This window comes from Capsicum annuum, chromosome 10, assembly GCF_002878395.1.
Source record: "Capsicum annuum cultivar UCD-10X-F1 chromosome 10, UCD10Xv1.1, whole genome shotgun sequence".
Lineage (NCBI taxonomy): Eukaryota > Viridiplantae > Streptophyta > Magnoliopsida > Solanales > Solanaceae > Capsicum > Capsicum annuum.
In genome coordinates this window covers 110191288-110216242 of record NC_061120.1, presented here as the reverse complement: position 1 = coordinate 110216242, position 24955 = coordinate 110191288, and the positions used below count along the sequence as shown (strand labels likewise).

The 24955-nt window shown below is 36.4% G+C and overlaps 1 pseudogene; it reads left to right on the top strand.

Annotated features, from left to right (window-relative positions):
• Positions 1 to 1573: 1573 nt before the first annotated feature.
• On the top strand, positions 1574 to 24515 carry LOC107845667 (annotated as a pseudogene).
• The last annotated feature ends 440 nt before the right edge of the window (positions 24516 to 24955 follow it).

Here is a 24955-nt window from a genome sequence, read left to right as displayed (position 1 = left end):
CTTTTTAGTTAATATTAAAACTTAATTTTGCTTCTTTACATATTTTATTTGCACCAAAAAAATAATTATGAAATAAAATTGTCTTTCTTCTTTGTTGAAGAGAAGTAAGAAAATATATTTATTACGTATTATGATTAGAAAAATATAAAATGCATAAGAAATAAGTAATTATAGGATAATGAAAAGGTTTGATCTCATAATAAACTGAAACTATTTTATAAAATAAAATAAAATTGTAGTGGAAGAAAAAAGCTAAATAGATATATTAGAAGACTTTTGGATTCTTTAGAATACGATATACATATAAAAAATGCTCATAAATAATACTTTCTTCGTTATATTTTAATTTGTCATTTTACTAAAAGTAAATGTCTTATATTAGTTGATCACTTACTAAATTAGGATAGAATTAATCATTTTTTCTCATTTTACCCCTATGATAATAGTATACATTAAATGTGAACAATTATGCATAATCTCATTTTCATTATTTTTCTTATATGTAATATATAATGTTACGATTAATTATTAAATAGTTATGTGTAAATCATTGATGCTTTTCTTTCAATTATTTTAAATTTCATGAAATAAATATATTTTGGTAGATCGAATATGTATTAAAACACAATGATAACAAAGTGGATTTAATTAACCACAATTTTATAATGTTTGAACACTGAAAAGGTTCACATTATACTCTCGGGACGGAAAAGTTTTTTTTTGTATATTAATATGGTACAATATATATTTGATATTATTATATCTAATTAAAATATTTTACGATTGAGTTTTACAATTCAAGGTTCTTTAATTATTTTTAATATATTAAAATAGATTAAAATATATATTTAATAATATATTTTATGATTGCGAAAAATGTGATGCTAAGTTTCCTAGTGATAATAATAATAATAATAATAATAATAATAATAATAATAATAATAATAATAATAATAGGGTTTGTTTCCTAGGATGTCCGAAAAGCACAATCTGTCAGATTCTGATTCTGCTGCAGTATCTCCTTTTCATAGTTTTTGTCTGTCTCTGTGTGTTCTTCTCTTGGCTATCCGTTCTCTTGTAAAGGTGGAAGTTTAATTTGTGCTTTGTCTCTCAATACTAGTTCCATAGTACTCTCCGTTCCATTTTATTTGTTTCAAAACTTTTTAATTTAATATTCTATTTTACTTATTTTTTTATTTATCAAGATAAGAGAAATTCATTATACTTTTTGTGTAATTGATTATTTTTTATTATTAATATTTTTGAAAAATATTATAAAAAAATATATTAAAAATATACCATTAAAAATATAAATAGTGATTTGTTATTAGCCATGCATCAATATTAAACTAGACACGAGAGGTAAAATAATAAAATTACTAATAGTTGTTTTTTTAACAGTGTCAGCTTTTTTAACAGTGTCATCCTAATTTGAAACGGGTAAAATACAACCGAGGATTATTTGATTTTAGTGCTTTCTTTCCCCGGAGAATTTGGTCGATTTAGTGACTCACTCTGCTCTTCATTTTAATCTACTTATGGGTTATATAAAGTCAACATGATTTTGTATGTTCAGTTTCTATCAACTCATCATAATGTTTGGGGGTTTTTTTCCTCGTTTTGCTTGACATCTGATTATTTGGCATTACACAATTGCGTCTTTCGAACTTAACTTCTGCTTCTGCTTCTGTTCTTGCAGGGTGCCATCAAGGCCACACACACCTATACTGCCGAGGCATTGAAGAGTCTACTTGAATTTATTTATGTTGATTATGTGAAGTAGGAAATTAGGCTATCAATTTGTCTTGTAATATTTCTCATGAAACATGGGACGAGTGACACCAGTGTTTCTTTTTCTTCTGTCCCTTGTTTTTTCCTTTGCAACATATAATCTGATTACCATGATTACACGTTATACAACAGTTGGCTTTGGGAGATGGAAGGCTGGTGGTTTAGTGTCCCTCAACACTCAACTAGGTCCTGATCCCATTATTCATATGCCTGAGAATCTGAGAAAAATTAAATCTAAAAAGAAGTTATTTCATATTGCACTAACCGCAACTGATTCTCCTTATAGTAAGTGGCAATGCCGCATCATGTACTACTGGTATAGGAAAAAAAAGGATTTACCAGGTTCAGAGATGGTAAAATTCACTCGAATTCTTCATTCAGGAAGCCCCGACAATCTCATGGATGAAATTCCGACATTTGTGGTTGATCCTCTTCCAGATGGTTTGGATCGGGTGAGAAGGATACATTAAGGACTGTTTTTTCCATCTTTGCTTTCTTTTGCAATAGAACAAACCATGTTTGCTTTACATGTCTTTTATCTAACTTGTAGCAGACGAGTTGTTGCAACTGCATCATTACTTGATTAACATCATTTAATTTATTTCAGCAACTGCTAACCTTATTTGATTAATTAAGTATGGTTAAATCATCTCTATCATTGTTGAGTTGTATCACTGCGTAACTTAGTTTTAAAATGTCTATATAGTTCTTGATCTTCCTTGGCTTGCTGATTTTCTTTCGTCTTTGAAAAACTTCAAGTGGGCTAGTGCATCCACAGCAATGGGAAATCCTTAAGGAAAACCTGAAAAATCACTGGATGTTTAATGTTATTACCATTCCAGAAAAAAGTAACTCCACCAACTTCAGCTTTCTATTTGTTCATATCATTTCTTTGTCTGTAGCCATGGTTCATGACATTCCTGGTCCTTTTAACTATTATATGTGTAGTGTTTAGTCTACAGTCTACAGTCACTTATCTGCTTGTTTCTTCCCTGTCTCTGTTCCTCCAGACAGATTTTGGTATATTACTGGAGAGTTACTGTCATCAAATTTCTCTATATGTTATTTTAGGCTCACTCATCATGGTTCGTTTGCTGCTTACAGGGTTACATTGTCCTCAATAGACCTTGGGCATTTGTCCAGTGGTTGGGGAAGGCTACCATAGAAGAGGAGTGAGTTCTCCAATGTTTATGTGAATTTGGTTGACTGCGCAACAATCTTAGCCTGTTCATTGTCGTCTTCTCTATTGTGGCAGATACATACTTATGGCAGAGCCTGATCACAATTTTTGTGAACCCGCTGCCGAATTTAGCTTATGGAGATTACCCTGTTGCTTTCCCTTTTTTCTACATTAAACCTGCCGAACATGAAGAGATCATAAGGAAATTCTTTCCCAAAGAAAATGGTCCTGTAACAAATATTGATCCCATTGGCAATTCCCCGGTTATCATTAAGAAGGTATGTTTTATATGCATGTATTCGTCTATGTTGATTCATGAAGCAAGACCCTTTATTTAGATAATCATGTCTAAGGGCATTTTAATATGTTTATGCACTTGATGCTAATTTCTTGTGATTTTATTTTTCTATTTCGATACTTTGTTTATCCTAGTTATGGGTGATCTAACCAACACAATACATGATGTGATCCCATGGTGTATGCTATTTGCGTACTATATTGTGTCAATTTACAAAACCAGTAAAGGTATCAACCAAAAGCTTAGACTTTGGAGAAGCACTATAGAGAGTGAAAGTTTTAGGATAAGTAGAAGTAAGTCTGACTTAATACATACACCGCAAGTTTAGTCCACACTGGAAGAATGAAGTTGATGTGAGACTAGAGGGAATTGTGGTGCCAAAATCCAAATAATTTAGCTATCTAGGCTCGTTGTTGTAAGAGAATGGAATGATAGATTCAGATATTACTCTTACTCATAGAATTAAAACCAAATGGTTGAAATGGACAGGTGCTAACGGGGGTTATGTGATGAGCGAATAAATACCAAAGTGAATTTGAAGTTTTACAAAACAGTTATAATATTATATGGTAGTGAAGGTAGGGCCTCTAAAGACCAACATATTCATAAGATGAGTATTGTAGAGTTGCGAATGCGAAGGTTGATGTGTCACGGTCATACAAGATTAAATAAGATTAAAAATGACCACATTTACCAGAAGGGGCTAGTAGCATGCACTGAGAATAAAGTGAGAGAAGGCTGGTTGAGATGATTTGGTCATATCCTGCAGCAACCTACAGATGGACCGGCCTATAGGTGTGAAATATGGTGACTGAAGGTTTTAATAAGGTACGAAGTAGACCTTTTCTTTTGAAAAGGTACAACTGTATTATATCACAAAATCAGACTTGCTGCAACGGCCTGCATGTATCCATAATTACAAGGGGATTACAGGGAAGATCTTCTAATCCTATGACAAAAACTTACAAGGATCTCAAAACATCCATAAATGAATCTAGAGCTTTCATGTATTCCCCAAAATAGAAAAGCACCAGGCAGTTCATTTCCAACTTTGGAATAGAATTGCACTTGTCTCCAAACATCTCTGATTCCTTTCTCTCCATGCTATCCACCATATACAAGTAGGTAAAGCTTTCCATCTCTCCTTCTGACTCTCCTTCTGACTGGAGAGGTTACCATAACTGTCCCAGACATTCGGGGCATGTACAATGCTCTCTGGCATCACCCAACTCATTCATTTCATGTTAATGGAAAACTTTCATAGATGATTAGTGATCTTACAATGCAGAAAGTTATGATGAATTATCTCAGCCTCTTCATGACACAAATAGAATCTTCAACATAACTGAAGGCCTCTTTAATAAGGGTTTCATGGGTTAACACGACCTATTTTGTCAAGATGCAAACAAAGCATATTCGAAGGGATCTTTACTTTCCAAATTAACCTCCATGGCCACCTCCCAGAATGATTGTTAGAACTGTTGGGGCTGTTGAATTCCCTATAAGCATTCTTCACAGAGAATTTTCCATGCTTTTTAGCCTGCCGTGCTACAATCTTCAACTTCCGAAGGGCCTTTGAATTGTTCTAAGAAGTTGTAGAATTCTGTGATCCAATTTCCTAGTCATTGAATAGTCTTCTGAAGCTTAAATTCCATCCTTGAGTTGTCCAGACCTCACTCACTGTAGCAGCCTCCTGTTGGTTTAACACATATTTATGGGAATAATTGCTTTAGTGGTCCTTGTTCCATCACATTATCTTCCCAAAACGATGTTTTCAAACCATTTCCAACCTCAAGTCTGGACTTATCTCTGAGTTTAGACCATAAATTGCTAATGCTTTTCGACAGGCTAACACCATAATGGTTGCTGACATCTTTGGTGGTCCAATGGTTTTCCATACCATTACGTCCCTCCATAGTGCTTGTTCATTAGAAACAAGTGTCCAAATCCATTTCAACAGAAGGCATAAAGATTAGTTAGGCTCCCAATCTGGCAAGAACGGACTAAGAGGGTCAGCTACCCAACAAACTTTCATAATTAAATACTGTTACTGTATAGGTAGATCTGATTGTGAAAGACCTATTACTGGATAATTCATGAGTAGAACCAAAGTGTGGGAACTTTACAAGTTCCCGATAACATCAATTAATTGATTCTCTGAGTTTGGATTTTCACATTCTTATTCCCATTCCCCCTGCTTTCTTGTTGTTGGTTAGTCCCTTTCCATTTAACCAGATGACACTTCTTTATATCAGTACAAATTTTCCACAGGAAGTTCCTCCTCGAAGCATCAAAATCTCTCAACAACATTCATAGGAATAAGAAAGAGAGACGCTTAAGCAAAGTACCTAACTCATTATTAATCAGTGTAAGTCTCCCACCTAAAGACAAGTATTGGCTTTTCCTGTTTACCTACTTCTTTTTGTATTTTCCACCACTTGATTCCATATATCTTTGGACCTGCATTTTGAGGCATTCCCAAATAGATAGTTGGTAGCTCTCTTGTTTTGCCACCAAGATTCCCACTAGATAGTGAAGATTGACGACTTCATTAACGGGACACAAAAAACTTTTCTTCCAATTGATGTGTGGTCCTTGAAGGGGAGCCTTGGAGTAACTGTAAAGTTGCTGTCATGTGACCAGGAGGTCACAAATCTTCATATTTGTACTAGTTTTGTTTGAGATTCAAACCCCTAATAAAGCTATGTCCTTGAGCAATTTTTAGCACATCATTTAAGCCCTCCATTGCAATAATTAAAAGGAAAAGGGATAGTGGATCTCCTGCATTAAACCTCTCTAGGATAAAAAGAAAGCAGTAGAGAACCCATTGACCAAGATGTCACAACCTATAAAAAAATTAATCCGTCTGATCCATCTAGCACCAAAATCCCTCTTTCCCAGAGTCTCTAGTAGGAAGTTCCAGTTAAGATGAGCATATGCTTTTTGGATGTCCAGTTTGATTTTGTGAAAAGTAATGGAGAAAAAAAACATTATTGAAAATTGTGTGTTTACATAATTACATCCGAACCCTATTTATAGACACTGCATTATAATTCTTTTCCAAGTATGATTTTATATACTATTCCTATTCCTACTCATATTCATACACTCCCCCTCAAATGGTGCATACAAGTCATATGTACCTAGCTTGATACAAATGTAATTAATACAAGGACCACTCCCCCTCAAATGGTGCATACAAGTCATATGTACCTAGCTTGATACAAATGTAATTAATACAAGGACCGGTGAAGGACTTGGTGAAGATATCTGCAAGTTGATCACTCGACTTCACAAACTTTGTAACAATATCTCCTGAGAGTATTTTTTCTCTGACAAGGTGACAATAAATCTCTATGTGTTTAGTCCTCTGATGAAATACTGGATTTGATGCGATATGAAGGGTTGCTAAATTATCACACACTAGTTCCATCTTACCAGTTTCTGCAAATTTTAGTTCTCAACGGTTGTTTGATCCAAACTGGCTCACAAGTTGCTACAGCCATTGTTCAATATTCTGCTTCTGCACTAGATTGAGCAACCGCACTCTGTTTCTTACTCTTCCAAGACACCAAATTACCTCCTACTAATACACAATATCTAGATGTAGAGTGTCTATCAGAGGGTGATTCTGCCCAATCAGCATCTGTATATCCCATGATATGCTCATGACCTTGATCCTCGAAGAGTAGTCCTTTACCTGGAGCTGACTTTATATATAGCAGAATAAGAACAACTGCATCCCAATGACTATCACAAGGAGAAGTCATAAATTGACTTACAACACTTACAGAAAAGGATATGTCAGGTCTAGTCATTGTGAGATAATTCAACTTTTCAACCAACCGCCTATACTTTTCAGGATCACTGAGTGGCTCTCCCTGTCCTGGCAGAAGTTTAGCATTTGGATCCATAGGAGTGTTAATGGGTCTACATCCCATTATTCCTGCCTTCTCAAGAATATCTAAGGCGTACTTGCATTGAGAAATAACAATACCTGATCTGGACTGAGCAACCTCAATATCTAGAAAATATATCAGTCTGCTGAGGTCTTTAGTCTAGAAATGCTGAAAGAGATGTTGGTTCAACTTAGTAATATCATTTTGATCATTGTCGGTGATAACGATATCGCCAACATGAACCACCAAATAAATACATAGATTTGGTTCAGAATGCCGATAGAACACTGAGTGATCAGCTCTACTATGAATCATGCCAAACTGCTGAATTACTATGCTTAACTTTCCAAACCAAGCTCGAGGAGACTGTTTCAGACCATAGAGTGACCCGCGCAATCAACTTACAAGGCTACTAGACTCCCTCTGAGCAACAAAATCAGGTGGTTGCTCCATATAGAATTCTTCCTTAAGATCACTATGCAGGAAAACATCCTTAATGTCCAACTGATAAAGAGGCCAATGATGAACAACAATAATAGATAAAAAAAGATGGACAAATGCTACTTTAGCCACGGGAGAGAAAGTGGCACTATAATCAAGCCCTAATATTTGTGTGTATCCTTTGGCAACAAGGCGAGCCTTAAGCCGATCAACCTGACTGTCTGGACTAATTTTGACTGCATAACCCAACGACAACCAACAGTAGATTTACCTGTAGGAAGGGAAACAAGCTCTTAAGTACCACTCATATGCAAAGTAGACATCTCATCTATCATAGCCTGATTCCATCCTAAATGAGAAAGTGCTTCACGTATAGTCTTAGGGATGGAACCGGAGGACAGAGATGATACGAAAGCATAATGGGGTGATGATAGACGATGATAACTCAAGAAAGTATAATGTGGATTAGCATTACGAGTGGAACACATACCCCTTTGAAGTGCAACTGATTGGCTTAGAGGAGGCAAGTCCGTAGTAGAAGCAGTGTCCGGTGCATGACATGAATCATTTGGGGCTAATGTTGGACGCGGAAACGATGATAAGTCAGAAGTGGTGGCACTGCAGTTGGAAATGTAGAAGTGGTGGCACTGCAGCTGGAGATGTAGAAGTAATCATCAATTCCTCAAAGGTTGGTACAGGTAAATCTGGAGACACGGGTAAGATCTCAAAAATATTAGGATGACCAGAAGATGTATAGTAAGGTTGAGATTAAAAAAGGTGACATCGGCGGACATTAGGTAGCGACGAAGATCCGGTGAATAACAACGATACCCTTTCTGAACTCGAGAGTAACTAAGAAACGCACACTTGAGAGCACGGGGGGCTAATTTATCTTTTTCAGGGGCTAAGTTATAAGTTATGAACAAAGCATGTGCTTCCAAAGACACGAGGGGGATAGAGTAGAGAGGTGACTGTGGAAACAATATGGAATGGGAAACCTGATTCTGAATGGAAGATAATGGCATTCTATTCATTAGATAGCAAGATGCAAGGATTGCATCGCCCTAAAAATGCAGCGGTACGTGGGATTCAATAAGAAGAGTGCGAGCAGTCTCAAGAAGATGCCTATTCTTCCTTTCTACTATACCGTTTTGTTGAGGGGTGTACGGACAAGACGTCTGGTGAATAATTTCTTGATGAGACATAAACTCCCGAAACTGAAAGGATAAGTATTCTAAGGCATTATCACTACGAAAAGTACGAATATAAACACCAAATTGAGTTTGTATTTCAGCACAAAAATTTTTGAATATAGAAAATATCTCAGAATGATCTTTCATTAAGAAAACCCAAGTACATCTTGAAAAATCATCAATGAAACTAACAAAATAATGAAAACCTAAGGGTGAACTGACTCTATTAGGACCGCAAACATCATAATGAACTAATGAAAAAATAGACTCTGAATGACTCAATACTACGTGAAAAAGTAGCATGGGTGTGTTTCCCAAGTTGACATAACTCACAATCTAATGTGGATAAACTAGACAAACTAGACATCATCTTTTGTAGCTTAGATAGACTCGGATGTCCCAAATGTTTGTGAATTAGGTCTGTAGGGTTTCTAACAGAGCATGCTGTGAAGGAATTTGAAGAGGTAAGATGGTAAAGGCATTGTGATTCATGTCCTGTGCCAATCGTCTGTCTCGTAATGGGGTCCTGCATTAGAAAAGAATAATAATAAAAAGTTATGCTACAATGAAGGGCATGTGTCAAATGACTAACAGATGCAAGATTAAAAAGACAACCATGGACATAAAGAACAGAGTCAAGAGTACAGAATATAAGGGTTTGGCTTGTCCAACTCTTTTTGGTTTTGTTCGGATCCCATTGGCTAAAGTAATAGCAGGAAGAGATTGTGAATAAACAATATCAGACAAAAGTGATTTGTTACTAGAAATATGGTCAGAAGCACCTGAGTCCATAACCCATGATCCAAGAGTACTAGACTATGAAACACAAGCAAAAGGATTACCAGCAACAGAAGCATTAGGCTGGGCAACCGAGGCTACTTGTGGAGATGTCTACTTAATTGCTCGATACTGAAGGAACTCATCATATTCTGTTTGGGCAATATGAGCATTATTGGATGGCCGATTAGGTTGTGGAGATATCTGCTTACTTGCTTCGATTCCAAAGGAACTCATTGTATTTATTTACAACAATAAGATTATAACTGGGTGGTGGACCATGCAAACTATGACATATCCTGAGTGTGTCCAACTTTATGACAATAACTACACTTCGATCGACATTTTTCAGAAGGAACTCCTCGCCGATTTTCCATAGGCTGATATGTTCGTTTTTCTATGGTTTGAGATGCAAGAATAAAGGATTCAACTGTGGGTGATGAAATTACTTTGTGACTGGGAAGCGCGGCAAGACGAAGCAGACGAGAGAATAGCTCATCAAGTGTAGGAACCGTGGGACTAGCTAAAATCTGATCACGTACTTCATCATGGTCAGTAGAAAGTCCAGCAAATGTAAGAACTAAAAACAACATTTGTCTGTGCTCTTGTTGTTTTTCCACTTCTGCAGTGACGGGCATCAATGTATCAAATTCTTCCATGACTGCTTGTAATTGTCCCAAGTAAGTAGACATATCAGATTCTTGTTTCTTTAAGTTGGTCATTCGAGATATCACATCATAAAAATGAGATATGTCATTATTGTATAATGCATGAGCCTTTTCCCAAACTAAATAACACGTCTAGAATGGACGAAACAAAGGCATCAACTTGGAATCAATAGATCACCATAAGAGGCTACATAATTGAGCGTCAACTTTCTCCCATTGTTCTTTAGCTTTTGCATCTTCCGCTAGATTTTGCCCTTTCATCTACCACACTAGCCTGGTTCTTTAAGTAATCTTGGACACTTTGACCTTTGCACCATAACTCAACCGAAGAAGCCCAGGCTAAATAATTTGAACTTCCCATTAAAGGTTCGGAAATGATCATAGGACTTGAACTTTCAATTCCAATATTTTTGGAGCCAAAAATATCATGCCCAAAAGACATCTTGGGAATTTGACTTGAAAACCCCAAGAAACAAAATCTGAATGTCTGAAAATTCCCAGAAAAAAATATGAGGTCGCCGGAATTTAGGTGCCGGCGATTGAATCTTAAAAGACTTGGCGGAATTTGGAAAAGAGTAACAGGTCGGATTCAAAATAGATCGGCGACCCCAACAAAAAAGAACAACTCAAAAATTCGACCGGAGATGGGCTCACGCACCGGCGCGTGATGCAGATCTGGCCGGAATTTCAGAATTTCAATAGGCGCATGGGGCACGTGGCTGGTATTTTTTCGGCGGTTTTGGTCGGGTTTTTGTCGCCTGAGCTTTCCGATCCTCTTGGTGTTGTTGTATTTTTCACACAACCCACAGAATAAAAAAATGACACAAATCAGTCACCGGAATTGACGCACGGTGATTGAGTTTTCCTTTTTGAAGTTTCTCACCAACTCTCTGATGCAATGTGAGAATTAATGGAGAAAAAAATATTATTGAAAATTGTGTTTACATAATTACATCTAGACCCTATTTATAGACACTACATTATAATCCTTTTCCAAGTAAGATTTTATATACTATTCCTATTCCTGCTCATATTCTAACAGATTTCTTACTATTCAATCTTAAGGCCACACACTCATTTTCCATCAGGATAGCATTCGTTATCTGTCTTCCTTTAATCAAAGCCAATTGTTGAGCGTCTACAATTTGCTCATCACTTACTTGAGTTTTTCAGCCAGCAGTTAGGATATTATTTTATAAACACTGCCTATCAAATTAATAGGTCTGAAGTTTGTCAATTCCATAACTCCCATCTTCTTTGATTGTAGCAGTGCAACTTTTCTCGAAAATATTTCTATCGTGAAAGTTTTGAACTGCTGCAATCACATCCTTACCAACCACCTCCTACTATGATTATACAAGCTTTAGTAAAGCCATCCGAATCAAGTACTTTATCCCCTGCACATTTTTAACACTATCCCATATCTCCTGATTGTCAAAGGTACCCTGTAGCATTTGATTTTCAGATTCAGTGATCAAGTGGCCTTCCCTAGCACCTCCTAAGGGTCTCAATCTTCAGTTTCAACATATAGGTTCCGGTGAAGAGAGACAATTGTATGTTTGATATCCTTAGGATTCCTGATTGTTTCACCTTCCAATTCTAGTTCATCAATATTGTCGTATCTTCTGTGCGCGTTAGCAGTTCTATGAAATAACTAGGTGTTTCTGTCACCGTGATTTAGCCATAGAGCTCTGAATTTATGAATCCATGCATCTTCTTCATGTTTTGCCATTTCCTCAAATTCCATAGATAAAGTTGCTTTCAATGGATTTCTTCATCTCTGGGATTCCTCTGGTTTTGGATCTCTTCCAATTTTGCTAATTGACTGAATAATTGCTATTTCTGGATGGTCAAATTGCCTTGAAAATCTCGCTTCACTCTCTTAGCTTGTCTTTTAAGGCTTTATGTTTAGAAGCCAAAATGTAGTCTGGTTCCTTGAGAGGCAAAAGAATTCCATCAATCTTCGACTTTTCTAGGAAATCTTCAATCTGTAGCCACCAATTTTCAAATTTAAATAGGACTTAACAGGCTCTCAATAACCACTCTGAAGCATGATGGGTATGATCTGAGGTCACTTTGTGTAAAGTTGACTGATTGATATTACTGAAACTTTCATCCCACTCTTTTGATATCAGAAATCTGTCTAATCTAGCCGCAATATCCTGTCTGTGTCCTTTCCTCCATGAAATCTGTCTAATCCACCAACTAAGGTCAAGTATTCTCCTGGTTGGTGGTCAGGAAGGCCCAGGGACTGAAAAGAAAGGGCTTTCAAATAGTCTCGAGGTTCTTCTTCTGCAATCAGGCAGAAGAGACTAATAAACACTTGTTTTTGCATTGTAGAATAACATCACAGCTCTGATCTCTTATCCTAAGCCTCACAGATACGAACTGGTTTATGCCAAAACATACTGCTGATCTTCTAAGCTGCTGGATTAGAAGAGGTGGGAGCCAAAAGAAACGATGTAAAGTAATTCCAGCTTGCATTTGGTGGACAGTATGGAAAGAGAGGGATGGAAGACGTTTTTAGGATAACTTTAATTCTATTTAGAAAGTTGAATGGAATTGTGTCATATCCTTGCTTTTTTGGTGTAAACAGGAATATATAGATGATGTTAACAGATAGTAGACCTTGTAGGTTATTTGTAAAATCTTTAGTAAACCTTGTAGGTTATTTGTAAAATCTTTCCTTCCTTTTCTTTGTAGATTTCTCTTCTTGGGTTGCCAGCATATCCTTAATGTTGAGGAATACAATGTTTCTAGTTTCAAAAGAAAAATATGTAGAGAATTTTTTATGTTATTATCATTATTGCTACTAAATACTAATATACTTAAACTTATCATTCACTATTTTTAATTTGGTATGATGATGACATGAGATGAACTTAAATGTAGAAACATGATCGGTGAGGATTCATATAGCCTACTCCTACTTGTTTGGGGCTTCGACATAAATTATTGTTAATGTTGTTGATAATATGTTTCCGTATCTGTTGAACTTTAATCATATCAGTAAGTTAAAATTAATTATTCAGAATAAGCTCTCTTCAATTTCATTTGTGTCCCTACCATGTCATTCTCTCATTTTCTTAATTTTCTGTGTCAGCATATTTCTGTCCCGTATCTATTTGTATACCACTAGATTTTTCAAATACCCGTCTCCCAACTGTGATCAATTTGTTACCACTACCTCAATTCTTGGATCAGCACTTCGTGCTTCTTCTGCACTTGGTTTTTTAAATCCTATTTGTCTGGTGAAATTCAAGGAATATTTTTTCAGTTTATACAGGATTTGTTGGAGCAAGTAGCAACTACGTGGATGAATGTTTCTCTAAGAATGAAACATGATGAAGAAACGGATAAAACTTTTGGCTGGGTCTTAGAAATGTGAGATAACTGCAAATGAGCTGAGATGTTGGTGATGTCATAACTGTATTTTTGACAATCCTATTTTCTGAATTAAGGTATGCTTATGCTGTAGCTTCTGCTTTACATGGTGTGCAGCATATTCTTCGGAAGGACTTTATGCTACAGGTTTTGATCTTAATTACTAAGCAACATCATCTTTGTATCGTTGCAGCTTTGTGATTATTTTTCGGAAAAGGACCAAAAATATCCTTGTCCAGTAGGATAAGGTTAAAAATTATCCTTCATCCACCTATTTGGTTAAAGATACCACTCCATCCACATTTTTGGCTCACTTATACCCTTAAAACTAACAGCCCCTCTTTATTTATTTTTTTATAAATTATTTATTACGCTTCATTTTCTAATTGGGTGAAATAAAACCCCCTCCCACCATGCCGATGACATGACAAACAAAATTACGTGTCAGCAAATATTTATTAGTGTTATAAAAAATTGAAATGTTTGATTGTATGTTGGAAATATATCACCGGAATAAATGGAGAATTGGAGATGACCGGAGAATTTGCCGGAATCAATGGAGATGACCGGAGAATTTGCCGGCAAATTCTATACCTTCCTGCCTTCTTGTGTTTTTTGCACTTCAAACTCATGCTTCTTTCTATAACAAATAAATGTCATTCTTCACTTGCCCGCCTTCATGTCTATCTTAAGTTATTTCCTTTCTCTCCATTTTTTATTATTCTCAAAGGATAAGATCATTCTCTTTAACAAACATATGCGGATCGAATCACGATCTATATGTAAGAAAATCAAAAGATTTTTCTTGATCAATCCCTTTGCCCCTCATTCTTCAAGAATAAGGAAGATCCTTTTCAAGTTTGAATTTGTTCATTTGGAATCAGAATCTTAAAGATTGATAAAGCCCACCGTTAATTTTTTAAGGAAAATTTCACACTAATTCCTTTTTGAGAATGACACGATCCGAACCAGGGCCTTGTCGTAATAGGCATCTCAAGTCCAACAAGAATCGGAGACCACCCCCGATATCCAATCCAATCAACCAACATATACCCTGAGTCGGATGAATTCCGAACATATAACAAAATAGAGCAATTCAAAATATAATGACTTTGGGATAAGTCTATATCAGAGAAAACCTGGTAGAGAATCATTAACACAGAAAAGACACAGATACCAGCACTAAGTATAAGAACTAGATGCATAAAGACAATAAACATTCTAGCTTACTCTTAATCATCTCCTGACAAGCTTCTCTGCTTTTTCCTTAGTGAGGCAAGAACCAAGAGGTGCCTCGTGCCGTCGTTGTCATCGCTCGCTCGGCCCGGCTTCGGATTTGTATTTGGCAAATGATTGATGAGATTAATTTTAGCTAATTTAGCTATTAACACAATCGGAAAGGTGAGCTTCATTTCATTCCCTGGTGTTGGAGCTTATGGTTTCTGTTTGAGAAATGAAGAAAGAGATCTATTGTATGCACAAGGGGAGAATATTGGTATTACCACAAATGTCATTACTGAGATGAGGGCCATACAAGAGGCAATCCGGTATTGTTTGGACCATAACATCAGAAAAGTGAAGGTGCAGTCAGATTCTTTACTGATGGTTAAGGTGATTAATAAAGTATGGAAAGTTCCATGGGAGGTGGTAGAGCAACTAGAGGATATAAGGAAAGCTGAAGAGTAAATCGACATACAAGTTAATCACATTTACAAGGAAGGGAATGTTCTAGCAGACTATATAGCTAATTTAGCTATTAACACAATCGGAAAGGTGAGCTTCAATTCATTCCAGCAAAGGGAAGAGAATCATTAACACTGAAAAGACAGATACCAGCACTAAGGATAAGAACTAAATACATAAAGCCACATGCATAAGTTTGGCAACATAGACAGAGCACAGAGGGTGCAGATTCTAAGCAGCTACAATATTTACTTCATAATTGTTCCTACATTAGGAAAGCTACAGCTGCTAATCAGATTTGCTAAGCTAAGCTAGCACAAAATACATCACCAAAAACAAAGGGGAATGACATCAGTTTTAGCAATGACTTAAAAAGATCAACAACAAGCCCAGGTGTTGAGACAACAACAAACATGTCGAACAGATAAAGTCACAAAGAGCAATATGGGTGTTTTCGAGGAAAGCAGAAGAAAAGAAGAAGGTATACCTCAGTGTGAATCTTCGGATGGCTTCCACCTTTCAAAACAACCTTCGCATCCCTATTCACCTGCACAATCAACCACTGTTAATGGTAGGTTTCAAATGCAGAGTCGTATGGAGTTTTGTCGTACATTGGACAGAAAATGACCTAGAACACATTGTTTATCATACGACTTGGGCTCCTAAGTCGTTAGCACCACACACGACTAGTATGCTTGAGTCGTATGGTTCCCATAGAGTTTAAAAACTCAGGAAATTTCTAAGGGTCAAAACTCAAGGTGTCTCAATTCTCCCCTACTAGGATCATTCGTCCTCGAATGACAGGTAAAGGCAAGCACAAGCATGAGTTAACACATTATTACCCATCAAACTTCCCTTTAACAAAGTTAGAAAACAAAGACATTAAGGAATCACCATTTCCTTTAACAAAGTCAGAAAACAAAGATCATAAGATCAATACATACTTTAAGCATGAATATCCGGAACGGAGAAAAAATGCGGATACTTGGACTTCATGTCTTCTTCTGCTTCCCAAGTAGCTTCTTCAACCTTATGGTTCCTCTAAAGAACCTTTACCGAAGCCACATCCTTCGTTCGCAACCGACGAACTTGACGATCCAAGATCTCAACCGGGACTCCTTATAAGATACGGAATCTGAAATACCCAACCCTTCCAAAGGAACAACCACCTACACACTTCCTCAACATAGAGACATGGAAAACCGGATGAATGGAGCTCAAATTAGAAGGCAACTCCAACTCATAAGCAACATTGCCAACCCTCTTCAAAATCAAATATGGACCAATATACCGGGGACTGGTTTTCCCTTCTTACCAAACCGCATCACTCCCTTCATGGAGACACCTTCAAGAACACCCAACTGCCAATCTTAAACTCCAACTCCCTATGCCTCACATCCGCATAGGAATTTTGGTGATTTTGAGCGGCTTTCAACCTATCACAAATTACCTTCACCTTTTTCAAGGCTTGGTTAACCAAATCAGGGCCAAACAACTTACCCTCACCAAACTCATACCACCCAATAGGAGAACGACATCTCCTACCATACAACGCCTCAAAAGAAGTCATACCAATGCTAGAGTGATAACTATTATTATAAGTAAACTCTATAAGAGGCAAATCGTCAACCTAACTACCATCATAGTCAATCACACAAGCACGAAACATATCTTCCAATGTCTGAACGGTCCTCTCCGCTTGTCCATCCGACTGTGGGTGGAAAGTGGTACTGAGGCACACCTTAGTTCCCAAATCTTTCTGAAATGATCGCCAAAAATGAGATGAGAACAGAGTACCACAATCCGAAATGATAGAAACCGAAGCACCATGCAACTTCACGATCTCCGCAAGATACAACTTGGCATAATCCTCAGCCGAATAACTAGTCCTCACAGGCAAGAAGCGAGCGGACTTGGTTATCCTATCCACAATGACCCAAATTGAATCTCACTGATTCTGGGACCGAGGAAAACCGGTGACAAAATTCATATTAATTACCTCCCACTTCCATTCGGGAAACTCAATCTCTTGGTACAAACCTACGGGTCTTATGTGCTCAACTTTCACTTGTTGACACACCATGCCCTTAGCCACATCTCACTTCATATTATTCCACCAGTAGAACTCCTTAAGATCATGATACATCTTCGTAGAAACAGGATGAATAGCATAACGCGATCCTTGAGCTTCGGCCAAAATCCTTTCCCTCAATCCATCGACATCGAAGACACATAACCTGCCTTGGTACCTTAAGATACCATTACCACCAATCGCAAAGTCAATAACCTTTTGCTGACCCACATTCTTCTTAATTTTCATCAAGTCATAATCCAACATCTGCTTTTCCTTTATCTCAACGACAAGAGACGACTGCGATACCTGATGCACAAACACACCACCATCCTCAAGTCAAACCGTCCAGACCAAACCAACAACTATAACATAATCATTCCATTCCATAACATACCCAAGTCCACAATTTGTCCATACAAAGCCTCTAAAACAATCCAGGAATATCCGGTCGGGACATGCCCCGACCATAACCAAAACCAACATCTAAGTCTAACCAATAAAGACAAAAGAAAACTCAAAGCAAGAAATAGAGCCTTCCGAAGTAAGGAAGCTCACCACTTCATGTCAACACAAGCTGTCCCCAAATCTAAGTTACTGAGCAGGAGGTGTGATGCTATGACCAGTCCCTGCATCGCGTGGGGATACAACGTCCGAAAACGGTTAGCGGTTGGAGCGCTAGCATGTACCTCAGGGATAAAGATAAAGTAATGTCGTTATTTAAAACCAATCAACCAATGCATGTAACCAATGCAATACATATATATATCATATATATACCAAGACCCAAACCAAAGTAAAAACCATCAAGTTTAGGGTTACCTATGACCCAATTGTTAGACCACAATTACCAAGCACTCATATGTGCAAAACCATCATTAAAACATGTGTATACAATCCTGTCCAACATACGACTTCGTGACCTAACTCGTATCAACATCATACGATTGGTACCCTATAGTCGTACCCTAGGCAGAACATGATCAAGAATGCACAGTGTTTAACATACGATTGGCCTTATTCTCTCGTACCATCTCCATACAACTCGTATGGAGTCTTGTTGTACCTTGGACAGAAAATGACCTAGAACACACTGTTTATCATACGACTTGGGCTCCTAAGTTGTTAGCACCACATACGACTAGTATTCTTGAGTCGTATGGTTTCAGAGAGTTACAAAAACTCAGGAAATTTCTAAGGGTCAAAACTCAGGGTGTCTCAGAGAAGGCAGGTCTTTAGATCCCCCTTTGAAAGAGAGGAGTATCATGAAAAACAATGGAGGCGGAAATGAAGTTGTTCCCAGCATATATAGAGTTAACTGGACATAGAAATATACTCTTGCAATACTTGATGGTCTCGGTTCAACTATGCCTACTCTATGAGAGCTTTGGCCTTCTCATTTGTAACCTAAACAATTGCATACATATATCAGTCTAATATACAGTTTATCACTCCAAGTCCCACATTATGACCACTCTGGTGCATTAGCAATGCTATTAAATAGAAGTGATGATTGATAGGATAAAAGTGATAAATGGGGGATAGAAGTGGTTACATGGAGATGGCAAATTCTCCGGTCATCTCCATTGATTCCAGCAAATTTTGCGGTCATCTCCAATTATTCCGGCGATATATTTCCAACAACCAATCAAACATTTCAATTTTCTATAAGACTAATAAATATTTGCTGACATGCAATTTTGTTTGCCATGTCATCAACATGGTGGGATGAGGTGTTGTTTCACCCAATTGGAAAATGACACATAATAAATAATTTTTATAAAAAGATAAATAAAGAGGGGTTGTTAGTTTTAAGGGTATAAGTGAGCCAAAAAGGTGGATGGAGGGGTATTTTTAACCCAGTAGGTGGATGGAGGGTATTTTTGAACCTTTTCCTATAGTTCAAGGGTATTTTTGGCCCTTTTTTGTTATTTTTTGATACTTTTAATAAGTTAGTAAATTCTTTAATGTCAAACATTTTAGGCACCCTGGGATTTGGAAACTAGAAAGAAGTTCATCATCCATTACACTTATGGGTGTGACTACAACCTGAAGGTAGAGTTGTTTTGTGTACTTAAGTTTCAATCTTTGTATTATGCTCTTAATGAGAAATGCTTGTAATCTTATTCCCTAACCTATTGCTCAGGCTGAGCTAACTTATGGAGAAATTGGAGAGTGGCGATTTGATAAGAGGTCTTATATCCATGGACCTCTACCTAAAAATCTATCCCTGCCTCCTCCTAGTGTCCCTGAAAGTGTGGTATGTTTATACAATTCTCTGAAGAAATCAGTTTCACTCTTCAATTAAAGTATCATATTCAACATGGTTAGTGTGGTATGTTGGTACATTTCTTTGAAAGAATCAGTTGCATCTTCATAGTCGGATATTAGATTCAGCAAGGTTATCTATTTGTTTGATATTATTCATTTTGATTTTATATGTGAGAATTCTCGCTAATTATTTTTCTATTCAATATGTAGTTGGGTAATTTAAAAAAAAAGGGATAGAAATAAAGTAAGCCATGCTTGAAACTGCACTAACTCATCTTCAGATGGCTTATTGTATTTTTTTTATTTCATAAGATTTGTCACCTAAAGAGATGTGAGCTGATAAACCTTTTTCCTTAGTTATCTTATCATTATTGTTGTTTTAAAACAACATCAAAAACAACAAACCCAGTGTAATCCCACAAGTGGGAAAGGTGGTGAGTACATAGCCTTACCCTACCTTGTGAAGATAGAGAGGTTGTTTCCAATAGACCCTTTGCTCAAGTACATATTATTGTCTTAAAACATTCTAATTACTAGTTAGATGACACAGCTGTTTTGATTTGTTAGATGACAGAATGATTTGGCATGATTCTCTGCCAGTATTGACTAAGTACTAATGTACTATGTTCTTAAAGGTGCAATATTCATTCCAGGAGAATCAATTGGATCTTTAAGCTACAACTGAAGAATAAGGATGACTAATCGGTCTGTCTTTAGATTCACCTCTTTACTCCATGCTTCTAGACTTTCACGTTTGGGAGGACAAGATCTTAGCATGCCTTGATAGAGGCTCAAATATTTAGAATTGAGAGGTTAAGTTATTGAACTTGTGATGAATCTGCTTCTGAAAATATTAGGGTTTCATCAACATAAAGAAGATGACAGTGATTGAAGTCCCGGGGCCCCTTCCAACTTGAACACCTTTCAACCATTCCATTTGACCTGCCTTGTCCAACATTTTTCTTAATTCCTCCATTTCCAGAAAGAAAAGAAAGGGTGAGAGAGGATCCCCGTCTGAGGAGAGGAAAATCCTACTGGAGAACTGTTGACCAGCACTACACAATTCTTTTTCAAGTAGGATTTTGTATACTATTCCTTATCCTACTCATATTCTAATATTCCCCCTCAAGCTAGTGCATACAAGTCATATGTACCACGCTTGTTACAGATGTAATTAATACGAGGACCAATGAGGGACTTGATGAAGATATCACAAGTTGATCACTTCACTTCACAAATTTTGTAACAATATCTCCGAAGAAAAACTTTTCTCTAACAAAGTGAATCAAATGTGCTCAGTCCTCTCATGATGAACTTAGGCAATCAGGGATTTGGACTCTTTGCTCATCTCGTGACAAAGTGATGTTTGATTTTCTGATCTCCTCATTAAGGATACTGACTTAATCAATAGGACTAAATCGAAATCAATGATGCACATTTGCAGAAATTGTACTGAACCGTCGAAAAAATCAAAAGGGATCTGAAAGATCTCGGCGAAAAATTGGCAAGGGTTGTCGAATTAGGGTTCTGGTTATCTATATCCAAAACAAAACTAATGGGAAGGATCGCAAGGATTGGGCAAACCTATCAGAAAAAGAGTTGCTCGAAAAACTAGTTGGCACAAGCCTGGAATCGCCAGAATACTACGGAAACCACCGAATTATTAGATTTGACTGCTAAAAAGTCATCAAAATCAAAGAAAATTATATCGGTATAGTCGGAATGATAGCACGACCCTACTAAAACGAATTAAAAAAATTTGAGGAGTCACCAAAAAAACACACGGAATTATGTAAATTAGATCTGAGGTGTCACCAAAAGACGCACGAAACTACGCAAATCAAATATGAGAAGTCATCGAAAAGACGCACAGTGCTATGCAACTCAGATATGAGAAATTAATTCGAAAAGATGCACAGTGCTACACAAATTAGTTATGAGAAGCCATTGGAAAGAAGCACGGTGGCCCAACTTTTGCTAACATGATCGTTGGCTAGATGGGCGGCATATATGAGTAATAACCGCCCGCCGCAGTGAAAACTCTTGGATTCTCTACCAAGATCGTTGAGGCTCTGATACCATCTAAGAAATATAAGAGAAGAATATTATTGAATTGTTGTGACTATATTATTACACTGAGACTCTATTTATAGACACTACATTCTAATCCTTTTCCAAGTAGGACACTACTTTACAACTCTTTTCCAAGTAGGGTTCTATATACTATTCCTTCTCCTACTCATATTCTAACCATAAGAAATCCATTGGATAACCATTCAGACCCGGCCTTACCACAATTAGTTGATATTGCTTCTATAGATCCGTTACTTTCATTATGTTTTGTTCTTAGCTAAGGTCCTAAGCGAGGTTGTAGGTTCTTTGAGATGATTTCCATTTATGGGACTTTAGGTTATGTTGCACGAACCCATTTATGTGTATGACTAGTGTGTATGGAGGTTTACATAGGACATGGTCAAATCATCCGTCTCGACCTCTCATATTATCCTCTACATGTACTACTTCCAGCTACTATGATAATTTCTAATCGTGAATGGTCGCACATCCATATTTAACGTTTGTGTTGCTACGACATTCATCTTATGGATATATTGGATCTTATAGGTCTTACAACCATCCGTGAACTTGCCAATCACCTTGTCACGTATTCCCCATTGCGTTGCAGTCCCATAACATTTCCCTGTTTCATCCGCCCTATGCTGAATATGTATTTCATCTGCATCTGTCATGCCATGCTTATGAAGAATTAGATCGAAATATTTAAATTCCATGCATTTAGGCACCATAACATAATTTGGTCTCACTTTTTCTCCTCCTTATAAAACTAAACTTGTAGTGCATATTCCGTCTTATTTCTACTATCCTTAAAACTGATCTCTAGAGTTCATCTCCATAATACCAGCTTTTGGTTGACCCCCTTGCTAATTTTGTCAATAATTAAAATATTGTTTGCAGATAGCATGCACCATGAAACCTTAAAATGTATTGCTTTGGTTTACTCATCTATAATTAGGTTAATAATAACATACGCAGAATCCTTGGTGTATGGAAGAAACCCACATTTATTGAAAGTTCTTTGTATCTCCTCCTGTTGTTCCTACTCTTGTAAACTACATTTCTTACATTTCATTTATCGCATTTATATATCTGGTACAAATTCATTCTTCTAAAGCACTGAAATTGGTGTGCCCTAGCACACACTTTCTCTATGTTAATCAATGTCACCTAGAGATCATTTTTATAAATTTCATCAGTCTTCTTGGCGAAGATATCACCACTTCTGTAAATCGATCAAACATATTTCCTTATCTGTTCCCAATCACTCTTGTAAAGTCTCTAAGTTTATAGCTATCAGTCTGTCTAAAGGTTTAATATCGTGATACGTTGTGCAGCTTTGAATATCTATTTTTTTGATGTATTTTCTCCACTTGTTTGGCATCTTTCGGCCTAATGAAATATTAAACAGCTTAATTAGCCATATTTCACTAACCTCAACAATGCATTATTAGTCCACTCTATTTACCATCTGAAGTACTTGGCTTTTTTATCCCTCTTATTTTTATGTCATCCTTAAGTAATATATCTAAGTCTAGGCGTGTAGCTAAGTAATGAATGATTTTGTTTAGGGGTTTACCCTTTTCTTCTCTAGCTTGCTTATACATGCTTTTCTGGCATTCCTAACAACTGATACAAGTAAAAGATTTACTTCTGGTTTAGGTGTCATCTTCTTTGTTCTCTTCTTGTACTCCTTTAAGGCTTCTCCATATTATTATTATTCTATTGTAACTTGTGCCACAATTTGTTTATTTTGCTTTAGTAGGTTTTTCACACCCTCATTTTACCACTACTATTCTAGTGGTGGAGGTCCTAGGTCTGTTGACACATGTAGAACTTGTTACTTTTCAATGTGACTTGTTTTCTTCTGCTGTAAGTTTCTAAACTCATCACCAAATTACTTGTTGCAAAGTCATTTCTTTGCGTTTTGGCTCAAGTCTTTTGCTTCACATCCAGCATCACCTCGCAGGTGATTTGAGCATCTTTCAACATTAACCTAAGAAAAATATTGCAAATCTATTGTTCCCCATGTTGTCTTACTTGCTTACATCTGATTTAGAAGCCATCCATTTATTTGTTTTCCGCTGTAACATTACTTGCTTCTCTTCTCTTCTCTTTACCCTCCTTTTTGGTTTCATAGTATTTTTTTTCCTTTACTTTTGAACATTCCCCTGGGGGTGCTGGTGGAATCCAAATAACAAATGTGAATCGGAAATTGGAATCACATTAATGTCTTCTATGCTTTCACCTTTTGTGTATGTTACTTGTTCAACTTGATGTTATATACTTTTCTTGAGCATTATTATGTATTTATATTCAATTTCTGAAAGACCAATTATTTGTTATTTAAGCTTTTGAAGAGACCCTTTTAAATGTTTTGAAACTTTTCCTTGAGCAATTTTGAAGATTGTTGCTTTGTGGTGATTTTGTTTTTCTAAGCCATATAATAAGTGAAACGTTGTAGGTAACTCTTTTGACGATGATAAACGAAGCAACTGCAAACATTCCTAATTGGTGAGCTGAGCAGGACAGTATACTATTTGGAGCGCAACCTATACACAAAACAAATGTTTTTTTTTTTTTTTGACTTAGAAAAATGTTATCCTCAGAGTCAGAACATGGACACTATGGTTCATAATATAGAAATGTTCATCTAGTAAACATCTCTTCATAAATGATATGCAGGCGGTTAAAATTTTCTATTTCACTTCTTTTGTCTACCACAAGGACGAGTTAATCTTGTTTATCTAGTAAAACTACTTTCATCAAATGTGTATTTAACCTTGTATTTTGTGTTAGTTATTATAAAATTTGTCGAGGATATTTCTTTCAAATTCAGATAGACCTTAAATACTACGAAGTTAAACGTGTTTTCATTTCAATAGTCCACATATGCTATGTAATATAATTATCCTACCTTTCTTGTTAAACATGTCAAGTCATATAGTATTAGTTGTATAAATGATAATTTATATCTATAATTTATAGTTTATATTTATAATATATTAAAAGTGTGAAGGGCCTTAGAAATATCGTTTGAACTTTTTGTACTTCATTAAAAGTCTTTATTTTAGATAAAATTATCTTTTCACTATTTTTTTTTCTAATATTTAAGAGTTAAAAATTAATTAAATATATTTATGGTAAAAAAATTTCTTATTAGAAGTAATCAAAACTAATGACAACTAATACTTTTTTCCATCAATTTAAGAATTCTAAATCAACT